This window comes from Mirounga leonina, unplaced genomic scaffold (genome assembly GCF_011800145.1).
Source record: "Mirounga leonina isolate KUSES-001 unplaced genomic scaffold, KU_Mleo_1.0 Mir_153, whole genome shotgun sequence".
NCBI classification, from domain to species: Eukaryota; Metazoa; Chordata; class Mammalia; order Carnivora; family Phocidae; genus Mirounga; species Mirounga leonina.
In genome coordinates, this window is record NW_023270387.1 from 38,440,723 (window position 1) to 38,452,802 (window position 12,080).

Consider the following 12,080-nt stretch of genomic DNA (forward strand, 5'->3'; position numbering starts at 1 on the left):
GCGAGTCTGATTCCCAAAAATTATGATAACTAATATTATGAGTACTTCCTATGTCCAGAGCTGCTATAAAGGCTTCACACATATTAACTCATTCAATCTTTTTTTTTTAAGGATTTTATTTATTTATTTGATAGAGAGAGAGAACAAGCAGGGGGAATGACAGGGAGAGGAAGAAGCAGGCTCCCTGCTGAGCAGGGAGCCCAATGAGGGGCTGGATCCCTGGACCCTGGGACCATGACCTGAGCCGAAGGCAGACGCTTAACCGACTGAGCCACCCAGGCACCACTAACTCATTCAGTCTTCACAATAACCCTGCGAGGTAGCACCCATGAACGTGAACTGTTTCTCATTTTAGTCATTTTTAAGGTTTTTAAAAAACAGAATTATCTTCAAGAACTTTTCCCCATAGTTAGCTTTTAATTCTTTTTTGGATTAACTGATAGCTATGTTACTGTTACTAACATTTTCCAGTTGGTGATTACTGGTAGAAATGAATTGTTGTAAGTTACATAACACTGTGGTTAGAGTCAGGGCTCTAAATCTACACTATCTCCAGTTTACCCCTTGCTCCATGACCTTGGGCAAGGTATTGAATCTCAGCTTTGTGCAGTAGCCGCTTTATCTGTATAATGCGGGTAATAATAGCACCTACCTCATGGGGTTGGTGTGAGAATTCAGTGAACCAATATATTTATTAATATTAATATATTTAGATCATTAAAACAGGTCTAATTATAATAAGTATTAGCTCTCAGCATTGTTACTTATTGCTATTTTTTTTAGATTTTTAATTATTTTTTATTTTTTTATTATTTATATGAGAGAGAGAGAAGGAGAGACAGTGAGAAAGTACAAGTGGGGAGGAGAGGGAGGAGCGAGCTCCCCGCAGAGCAAGGAGCCCAATGCGGGGCTCAATCCCAGGACCCTGGGATCATGACCTGAGCTGAAAGCAGACACTTAACCAACTGAGCCACCCAGGTGCCCCTGTTATTTATTGTTACATCCCATAAATTCTGTAAAATGTAGGCTTTGCTTTTTTGGCCTGAAACATAGGTTTTCAAGTGAGGCTGACCTGGGTTTAAACTGCAAATCTCACCTACTATGCGACTTTGTCAAAATTTTTCTCCATGTCTTGGTTTCTTCGACTGTGTAATTTTAACTCTGTTTAAGAAGAAACAAAATTTTGTGCTGCCTTAAATATTTGCAGATTTCCAGAGCAGAGATAACCAAATGGCTGTTATCTAAAATACCAGAATTATTTTGAGTTCCTTATGTTTTTTTTTCTTTTTTTTTTCTTTTATTATGTTATGTTAATCACCATACATTACATCATTAGTTTTTGATGTAGTGTTCCATGATTCACTGTTGCGTATAACACCCAGTGCTCCATTCAGTACGTGCCCTCTTTAATACCCATCACCAGGCTAACCCATCCACTGACCCCCTCCCCTCTAGAACCCTCAGTTTAGTTCAGCTTTAGGCAGGAAAGGGAAGGGAGAAGTAGAGAGACAGGGACAGAGAGACAGAGAAAAGAAAGCCCAATAAATTCAGTTTAAGTTCAGTTACATCTGAAGGGATTGATAATATATACAACTCATTAATGACTTCCTACAATGATTAAAAAGTGTTTTACAATTCTTGACATCTAGTCAACATGGATAAGGGCAGATTTTTTAACAAAACCATTTCAAGCTTTGCGTTGACCAGGAGGACAGCATGAGGGTCAAATGTCCCATTGATAGAAGGAATGGTGTAGCCAGTTCAGTCCTACTTGGGATCAGCAAATGGGTTCTGGATCTCCAGCTTTGATTCAGCGTCTTGTCCACACTTAGTAAGGCCATTAGAGAACCGACGGAATCTGTATGAGCTAAGTACTTTCAGGAATTATTTTCCTCTATCGTTTTCCTTTATTTATTTATTTGTTTGTATAAAGATTTTATTTATTTGAGAGAGAACACAAGCAGGGGGAGAGAGAGAAGCAGAGTCCCCACTGAGTAGGGAACCTGACGTGGGGCTCAATCCCAGGACCCGGGGATCATGACCCAGGCTAAAGGCAGACGCTAAACCAACTGAGCCAGCTGGCTACCCCTAGTTTTCCTTTATTTAAAGCGATCCCTTTCATAAAGGAACATTGCTATTTGAGATTGCACATTTTCCTTCCTCAAAAAGAGGCCTTATTTTACTCTCTTACACTTTATGGACTTGTTATAAGGATTAAATGAGGTGTTTGCAAAGTTCTTAGCACATGGCTGGCAATGAAAAAACAATAATTCTCATAATCATTATACTTCTCTGGAAACCAAACTATCGACTTTCTATGAGAAGGAACACAAACATGATTCTGTATTAGCAGCCAGTGGTTTTTTGGGCAAATGTGTCCTTCTATTTCTCTCCCTTTCTGACTATGAGCTTTAAAGCTTTTTTTTTTTTTTTTATGGCTATGACAAGGTCCTTAGAGATTTTCAAAGCTTGAATTTTCATAGTCTTATTTTCAAATATAAAACAGGGAATAAAAAAAAACATAGAAGAAGGCTGAAAGATATTTGAAACAGTATTTGACAGTTTGATCATCAAAAATAGCAATGTGTTTGATTCATTTCTGAGTTGGGAAAATAAATGCCATTTATTGATGTTAGTATAGACTTGTTTGCTAGAAAAATCACATAAAAATCTTGGAGCTCAACTCTGCAGGGAGCCACCCCACCATCTCAGCTCATCACTTCTAGGGAAGTTTGCGACGCTGTCTCCTGAATGGCAAACATGAAAGAACAGGTGGCGTAAAAAGGAAGTTTCACAGAGTAATAAAAACAGTTCCTATTATTTTGAAGGAGCCCCTCAAAAAGGGCGGCAATTATTATGTAATTGTAACCAAACTCTGTATGAAAAAATTGTGGTTATACTCCACCTACTTCTTCGAAGGATTTTAAAGTAGCTCATAGTAGAGGACTTTCAAAAAGAATAATAAAATGAGAATAGGAAAAAAGTAATGATATAGGGAAAAAACTATTGCCAATTCTCAGGAAATAGCATCGTTACTGTAATAAGCATAAAATTTTGTTCTAAATTTCTTGGAAGCCAGGACAAAAAGGGAGCCCTATTTCAGAAAGAAAAGACCATTGCAAGGCTGTTAGAATAGAAGAATGGAAAAAACAGAAGCCACTGATGATTGCACGGTGCTCTGGGCTGGACCCGCTCATCCGCTCATCAATCCTGGAAGGTCAAATACAATCCCTGGGCGCCCACTCACAACCAACCCCACACAACATGGCCAAAGACTGAAATAAAAAGGGTGTATAGCTGCCCAATGAAGTGTTCACACAACAAATTTGTTTTGCCCATTTAGTTGAGGGGGCTTTTTTGGGCTGAACTGAATTGACCAATTCATTTAATATGGTCAGAACTGTATTCTCATTTTTGCTGATACATCTGCTTGCGTGTAACAGGAACACAACTTAACCAAGTAGTCTTATCCCCTCTCTATAAAATAAAATAAAATAAAATAAAATAAAATAAAATAAAATAAAATAAAATAAAATAAAATAAAATAAAATAAAATAAAATAAATAAAATAAAATAAGGAAAAAGAAGTTTTGTTTGTTTTTGCATGAAAAGGAACTTGGAGCTGGGGAGAGCATGAGTTGGGCAGCTTCATGACAACATGAATTGGCTCTTTACACCTTCCGGTTCCATCAACCTTACTGTGTGGCTTGTTTCCTCATCTTTGAAAGATGGATACTTCACCTCTAGGTATGTGTCTATGTTCCAGGCAGAAAGAAGTGGGGCAGACAAAGGCTTAAGGATAAAAGGCAAAAGATGCATGAACTTTATAACAAGCTTTCCAAGAGCCTTACATTCCCCTGTGTCTCAGCAGCCAGAACTTGCTCACTGGCTACTCCTAGAGGCAAGGGAGCCTGGAGAAATGAGTATTTCTAACTGGGTATCTGACATCCCAAACAAAATTGTGTGTTTGTTGGTAAAGAAGGAAGGAAGAAAGGATATTGGGTGCATAATTAACAATTGTTAATTAAAGCCATACAGCTTTGACCTCTTTAACTTAATACAAAAAAAAAAAAAAGGCACATCGATTTCCTTATTCTCATTACATCTCATTCCTTATTCTCCTTACATCTTTCAGGATGGTAGGATTTGTGTGTGTGTGCAGGTGGTTTCTGAATCTTTCATACTATTTAAATAGGCTTTTTTTTTAAAGCACAGTTTTAGATTTATGGAAAAATTGAGAAGAGAGCACAGAGAGTTCCTATATACTCCCTTATCCAATTATCCCAACATGTTATGGTATGACACATTTGTCACAGTTAATGAAATAATGTTGATACTGTATTGCTAACTACAGTGCATAGTTTATTCATATTTCCTTAGTTTTACTTAATGTCTTTTCTGTTCTAGGATCCCACACAGGACACCACAATACATTTATTTGTCATGTCTCCTTAGGTTCCTCTTGGCTGTGAGTTTCTTAGACTTCGCTTGTTTTTGATGATCTTGACAGTTTTGGGGAGTACTGCTACTCAAGTACTTTTTAGAATGCCCTTCTATCAGAATTCGTCTGGTATTTCCCTTATGATTAGACTGGGGTTATTCGTTCTTGGGAGGAAGATGATAGAGGTAAATTGCCATTTCCATCATATAATATCAAGGGTACATACTATCAACATGATTTATCACTGTTGATACTGACTTTGACATTGCCTGAGGTGGAGTTTGTCAGGTTTTCCACTACAAAGTTACTTTTTTTTCCCTCTTCCTTTCCTGATGGTACTCTGTGCAACCCACACTTAAGAAGGAGGGAGTTATGCCCTCCATCCTGAGGGTGGAGTATCTACATACATTATTTGGAATTCTTATTCAAGGAAGATTAGTCTCTTCTCCCTTCTTTATTTATTCAATCATTCATTTGTATCATTATGGACTCATGGATATTTATGTTATACTTTGGGCTTATAATCCAATATTACTTTATTTTGTTGCCTAAACTCATTGGGACTTCTTCCGGTTGGCTCCTATGTCCCTTTCACATATCCCAACAATGCAGTTGTTTGCTGGTTGGTTGGTTTGTTTTGAGTACTTTCTTATTTTCTGATACTACAAAACGTTACAAGCTCATCTTATTTCCTGCTCCGGGCTTAGAGTCAGCCATTTCTCCAAGGAAGGAGGGCAGGACTTTTAAGATATTTTTTCCACTTTACAACGGAGGTAATTGAGGCAGATTAGGTAGCTCACTGAAGTTTCCAGAACTAACTGGTAATAGTATTAGTAAAAGAACCCCAGGCCCATTCCTCTAGACCATGATTTTTATCCGTTTATTTAATAAATCTTATTAGAATCTCTGCAGAAATTTCAAGTAAGCACAGATTTCCACAGACTTTGGTCCTTAGTATAGAACCCCAGAGAATTGTCAAGTTGTAAACACTGAAACCTAGTGAATGGCACGCTCTAAAGGAAAAGAAGAAATATTGTGGGAATATTGAGAAGATGTGGGGGAAAACCTTGCCTAATCCACCGAGCTGTCCTTTTTCAAAGAAACATGGTCTCTGTGGGCTGCCGGGATCCTGAGACTCAAGTCAGAGGGGCTGGGGTCACCCCTCAGGAAGCTGGCTCTCGGTGTCAGCTGTGGGTCCTCCTATACAGAATTCTTAGTCCTACAGGGAGCTCTGGAAACCCTTGAGAGCGGCTAACATAAAAATGGCTCAAGAAAATTTAGGATGTTTGGGGAATAAGTTTAGCCTTTTGAATCAAGATGGGAATTATTACAAAAAACTGTGTAATTGAAGCCCTTGGAACTTTGGGGGCACAGCCCAGTACCTGGAAAAGATATTAAAACTGCCACACTGGGGATATAAGTGTGAAGTGCGCTCTTTCCATGACTAAAACTCATTAATGTTCACATCCTATCACTGGGGGGACAAAGCATTTGTTAATCAAAATGGACTGGTGGAATTTATCATCTTAGACTTTTCCCCGTTGATTTCTTTTCTTAAAGAAATTCCCCAGTGTGCTGATCCAGAGTTCCCCCAAGGAACTCTCATTCTCCTATTTCAATTTAATTTCCTGCCAGTCGTTTATTGCTGTACTTAGTATACCTTTCATTTTTTAAAAAAGTTCATTTCATACAGATTCAGCTGCCCTCCTCAGTGTGCTGTGTTTGCCTGTTACCTGCATCTTCAGAGAGCCCACATGAAAATTGGGATAAAATTAGATGATAAATCATTTCCATCATTGCTTGTACCATAGTCTCTATTTTATTTCCCTCCGTGATTTCACCATACACAAAAAAATCAGATATGTTAACATTCTTGATAAATGTTACAATTCCAGGAGGCACTTTCAAAGCTCTGAATGTATGTGATAATCATCTGAGTTATGTAGAATAAATATGCTCTGTTCTGCCCTTTCCTTTGGGGGTATTTAGCGATGAACTTTGTTAAGTACTGGGAGCATCTGTATTGATCAGGGTCTAGTCGAGACACAGAAACCACACCAGTTACATCTTATAATAGAATTTTATATAAAGGATTGTTAGCTAGGCATCAAGAATTGTTTTTTTTTTTTTAAGATTTTATTTATTTATTTATTTGTTAGAGAGAGAGAGAGAGAGAGGCAGAGGGAGAAGTAGGCTCCCTGCCCGACGCAGGACTATCCCAGGGCCCTGGGATCATGACCTGAGCAGAAGACAGACGCTTAACGACTGAGCCACCCAGACGTCCCTAGGCATCAAAAATTGTTAACTAAAAAGTCAGAAAGAGAGCCATAAGGTATCCCAGAGGTAGCAAATGAGTGTTTGTTTTATTTTATTTTCTTTAGTTATTTTAAAAGATTTTATTTTAAGGAATCTCTACACACAACACAGGCCTCGAACTCACAACACTGAGATGAAGAGTTGCACACTTTATTGACGGAGCCAACCAGGTGCCCCAATGTACGAGAGTTTACTTTTTTTTTTTAAAGATTTTATTTATTTATTTGACAGAGAGAGACACAGCGAGAGAGGGAACACAAGCAGGGGGAGTGGGAGAGGGAGAAGCAGGCTCCCTGCTAAGCAGGGAGCCTGACGCGGGGCTTGATCCCAGGATATTGCCCAGACTTATCTGTCATGTCACTCAGCGTTTCACACAACCTACACTGCAGTCAGAAAAATCTCAGATGATGAGGCTGATGAGCTCCACAGCAGATGCAGCTACCTTTCAGAGTGCTACCTTCTAGATTCGTTTCTCCTCCAGAAACTAGGTGATCTTCTAGAGCATTGACCTTAACAGGAAGCCAGTCATTCTGCTTAAACCACAGCTTGGCAAATCAGCTGGGCTTTGGACTCCATACTTGAACTCATGCAAGTACCCTTACACAGTCAGTATTAAAAAGATTTAGTCTCACTTGTCTATTTTTGCTTTCATTGCCTTTGCTTTTGGTGTCACATCCAAAAAATCATTGCCAAGTCCAATGTCAAAGAGATTATTCCCTATGTTTTCTTCTAGGAGTTTTATTGTGTCAGGTCTTCTGTTCAAGTCTTTAATCCACTTTGAGTTGATTTTATCTGCACCCCCATGTTCAGGGCAGTGTTATTCACAGTAGCCAGGATATGGAAACAACCTAAGTGTCCAACAATGGATGAATGGATAAAGAGGATGCAATATATATATTCCATCGTATATGTATATACAATGGAATACTATTCAGCCACAAGAAAGAAGGTAATCATGCCATTTGCAACAACATGGATAAAAGTTAAGGGCATTATGTTAACTGAAACAAGTCAGACAGACAAAGACAAATATCATGATATGAATTATATGTAGAATCTAAAAAAACTGAACTCACAGAAATAGAGATTAGAATGGTGGTCACCAAAGCCTGGGGAGTGGGGGAAATAGGGAGATTTTGGTAAAAAAATACGAACTTCCAGCTCTATGATGAATAAGTCCTGTTGAACTCATGTAGAGCATGCTCCTTATAGTTCATAATCCTGTATCATATACTTGAAAGTTCCTAAAAGAGTAGATAAGCAATGTTGTCACCACAAAAAAAGAAATGTTAATAATGTGACATAATAAACATGTTAGCTACTGCCACAGTGGTCATCATTTTGCAACACATAAGTACCAAATCAACATGTTGTATGTCTTAAACACACACAATGTTATATGTCAATTTTTCTGAAAAAAAAAAAAAAAAAGATCCTGATCACAGTCAAGGCTATACCATAAATGAATTGCCTGAGAGTTGTCATGTTTTAGAAGAATTGAGACAACACTCAGCCAGGAATCAGGAATGGGGTTGAGGATCCAGCTCTGCTCCCAATAAACCATGTGACTTTCCTTGAACCATTCCATACACATCTCTTTGCCTTCAGTTTCCTTGCAATGAAAATAAGGTCATGAGAAAAGGTGTCCTCGGATTAATTCAGGTTGCAAATTTTGAAAGTTTTATCTTGCCTCTTTTCAGAATCTAAAATTCCCAGATCTTTTTCGCTAATGTTAGGAAACATTATATAGTTGTTTGCTTGCTTGCTTGCTTGCTTGTTTGTTTGTTTGTTTTAACCTGCCTTTCCCAGCTAAAATGGAGACTCCATGAGGACAGGGATTTATTTGTTCACGACTGTATCCTCAGCACCTAGAGTAATTCCTGGCTGATGGTAGGCACTCAATAAATATTTGTTGAATGTTCAAAGATCTCAAGTCTCTGATAGTCTTGGGGTAAAGACAGACAAAACAAGGAGAGAATTAGGGGTTTGAGGATTCAGACCAGAGAGAGGGTAAAACAAGGAAAAGCTTAAAAAGATGTTACTTGACCTGAGTCTTACAGCACGAGTAGGAGTTTACAGGGGACAAAACAAGGGAGAAACATTTCTGAACAGAGTATTAGGTATGCAAAAGCATGAAAGAACAAAGTTCTTTCAAAAACTGCACCTTGCTGTAGTTTAGCTCTGGCTGGGCCAAAGATACAGGAGGGCAGACATCAGAAGATAATCTGAGAGAGGGGCCAAGCAAGAGAGAGCCTTGTGTGCCTACTGGCTGACCATTGACAAAGAATGGGAAGGAACCAAAGAGTTGTGTCATGATGACCAGACTGAGATGTGACAAAGCTTTTACTGACAGCCAAGGGGAAGACAGTGGGGGCCGAACAAGAGGTAGGGAGTGTGATGAGGCACAATGTCTGCCTGTGGCTGAGAGACTGAGAGTGGAGAGCATATGATGATCTTTCTAATCTATCAGATCATCTGAACTAGGTTAGGTAGATCAAACTAACCATTCACCAGGGATTTCTCTGCTTGTCAAGACAATATATGCAGTTCTTAAAATGTTCGAGACTCAAAACACCCTGTGGTTAGATTAATTATTGGGCATATTCTGCTAAATTCATGTGAGATTATTAGTTGGTATTTCCATCACTCAGAGTTCCCTATTTGTAATGTGTTCCCTGGTTTTGAAGGAGTCTTACAACAGGTGGGTTTCTGTATTTAGGTTATTTTCTATACATTTCCTTGGAAATTTCAGTAGGGACATCCTGTTCATCACCACCATCAAATTGTCAGGTACGTTTTTATAGAAGTGTATATGGGAACACTTATTTTGAAATTCGAACTGATGGGGTAATTTTCTCTGCTACTCTCATCATTTTCAGAAAAGCAATATTTGCAATATAATCACTTTTTACCAGACAATATCGATATTACCAAATGGGCTCAAGTGAAAAATAATGAAGAAAAGTTTCTTAGTTTTCTCTTTATTCTGAGACTGGACATGTCCTTCTGGACAGAGGCTTTCATGTTGCTTATTAAAGCTTTATGTTTCCTTTATCCTTTCACAAATACACTCATGTCATTTTCAAGGTCTTTGTGTTCTCCCATTCCCATTTAACTTGGTTGTTATTTTTCCATATACACTTGTCTTCATATCAAAAAGGGAAAATTGGCCATTAGGGCCCAAATACCACTCCCATTGTTGGATTTTTTCACTTTATGGAAATGAAGAGGCAGCAAGTTTACCTTCTTCTTTCAACATTTTCTTTCTGGGTGCATAATTGTGATGTTTTTATAATAAAAATGGTAGAACCCCTTTGTATTTAGGGCACCTGGGTGGCTCAGTTGGTTAAGCGACTGCCTTTGGCTCAGGTCATGATCCTGGAGTCCCGGGATCGAGTCCCGCACCGGGCTCCCTGCTCAGCAGGGAGTCTGCTTCTCCCTCTGACCCTCCCCCCGCCTCAGGTGCTCTCGCTCTCTCTCTTTCAAATAAATAAATAAAATCTTTAAAAAAAAAAAAAAGAACCCCTTTGTATTTAGAGTACATGCTCTTCCCTGATCACAGATGAGACACGAAGAGCACCATTGAATGGATAACAATGAGGACCATACCATTTGTGTTTGGTTACCTCATTACTCTGTTTTAATTAGCCCTCCAATTACTTCCAGTTGCTGCTAATGAGCTTCAACTGTGGAAAGAAACACACACACCTCCCTGCCCCCAGTAAACATAATGAAAACTACAATTGCTCACCTCTTCAGGTCAGTGTAGGGGGTATATTAGCAGGCTTATTGGCAGTAGAAGTCATGGTGACTTTTCCCTTGTGGATACAGTTAATCACGTTGAACTTTTTATCAAACTGATCGCTCCACCTTTTGGCTCTGGTTTTCCATGAGTTTCCTCTATTCATGGAGAAAGAGGTCTCAATCTATAGCTGAAATGCAGCCTTAGTTTGACTTCATTCCGTTCACAAAGATCTGGACAAGTTTTAGCTGAAAGAATAATTCTCCTCCCTGGTGAGCACCTCCAGCTCACACTTTCTGAATGATTGTGTAGATTCTTTACAGACTTGATAAAGCACAGAAGGAGCTATGAATAGTTGTTTTCTTTACTAAAAGTACCCCCTTTCACTCCATTCTTTGGCTATTCCCTCCACATTTACTATTTGCTTTATCACATCACATGCCTACCAAAAATTTCTTGGTGGTGTTTCATTGCTTATAGAATCCAAATCCAGACCCCTGAGTCTAGTATTGTAGGCCCTGCCGGGGTGGTTCCATTCCTCATCTTCCCTCAATTCCTACCAACACACACACACACACACACACACACACACACACTCCAAACATGAATACCATTGCTTCTGTAGGATCTTTGCTTACGCTCGAACTACTACGTAGCGTCCCCCTCGAATCCCTGTATATCCTGTGTATGTGGATCTTCACTATCTTTCAGAGACACCTATCACAAGGAAGCTGTAGTGTGATGGTAAATATTTCACAACCAGCTTCCCAGGAACACACACACACACACAAGCAAGCAGGCAAACTGATTTGTGACCTTTACTGATTTTCATAGAGTAAATATTCCCACTATGGCCAATTTCAGTCTATCAGTGTGACATCACCAAATGAAGAGTAGGAAGAGACAGGTAGTAGCATATAGCTATAAATTATTCCTATCATCAGATACAATAAAATTAGGCAACCTCAAGAGCATAGATAATAGTAAAAGAAAGTGAAATGATGAGTCCTGTATTTATTACCTTGATTTTCAGTATAGTTGAGCTGTAACTTTCTTCAACTTAATTTTTAATAATGGCTGCATTTAACAACTGAAAATTAGACAACTGTCTGCTGTGGGCTGGCTTAAGCCAGCTCCACCCAGCACACCCCTGCCCAGACCCTACCGTTACTTCCCTAGCCTACAGAAACCTCCTCTCTGTGCAGGTAGTAGCTACATAACTATTCTGGCAATTCATTCAAGCAAGCATGTGTTGAGGGCCCTACTATACATCAGACATTCCAGTTCAGGGATTCAGGCAAAAAGCACATAAGAAAATAAAAACACAATTTCAGGTGTAATCAGTTCCACCAAGAGGACAGTGACTGGGGGTGAGTGGTACCATTTACAGGGAAGTGAGACGGATGAGCAGAAATCGGGAGGTGGGGCAGAGGGGCCGAGGCTCAGTTTTGGATAAATTAGGTGCAGATGCCTGTTAGACATCCAAACAAGAGATGCGATTAGACCATTTCGTTATAGATTCTATACCATTTAGAAGCCAGGAGTTATAAGATGAATCCTGTAAGCCCCCCTCCCCCCAGA